Source organism: Nicrophorus vespilloides, unplaced genomic scaffold (assembly GCF_001412225.1).
Source record: "Nicrophorus vespilloides isolate i.1.1-1 unplaced genomic scaffold, Nicve_v1.0, whole genome shotgun sequence".
NCBI lineage: Eukaryota > Metazoa > Arthropoda > Insecta > Coleoptera > Silphidae > Nicrophorus > Nicrophorus vespilloides.
In genome coordinates, this window is record NW_017096102.1 from 6,737 (window position 1) to 6,969 (window position 233).

The window sequence follows — 233 nt, forward strand, 5'->3', positions numbered from 1 at the left end:
AAATACGATACACATTTATAATTACAATGAAAATAAAATTGCATTGCACATTGAACATCATTATAATATTTAACAGGAGAGGAATAAATTGAACGTCCATTTTCTCTCTCATCTTTTTTATTTTTTTATTCTTTTGTTTTATTATTGTTATTAAACCATATTTTATTTCATATTTTTTTTATGTATCTATTTGTTTATACATAATATTTTTATATAATATGGTTTTCTTAAAT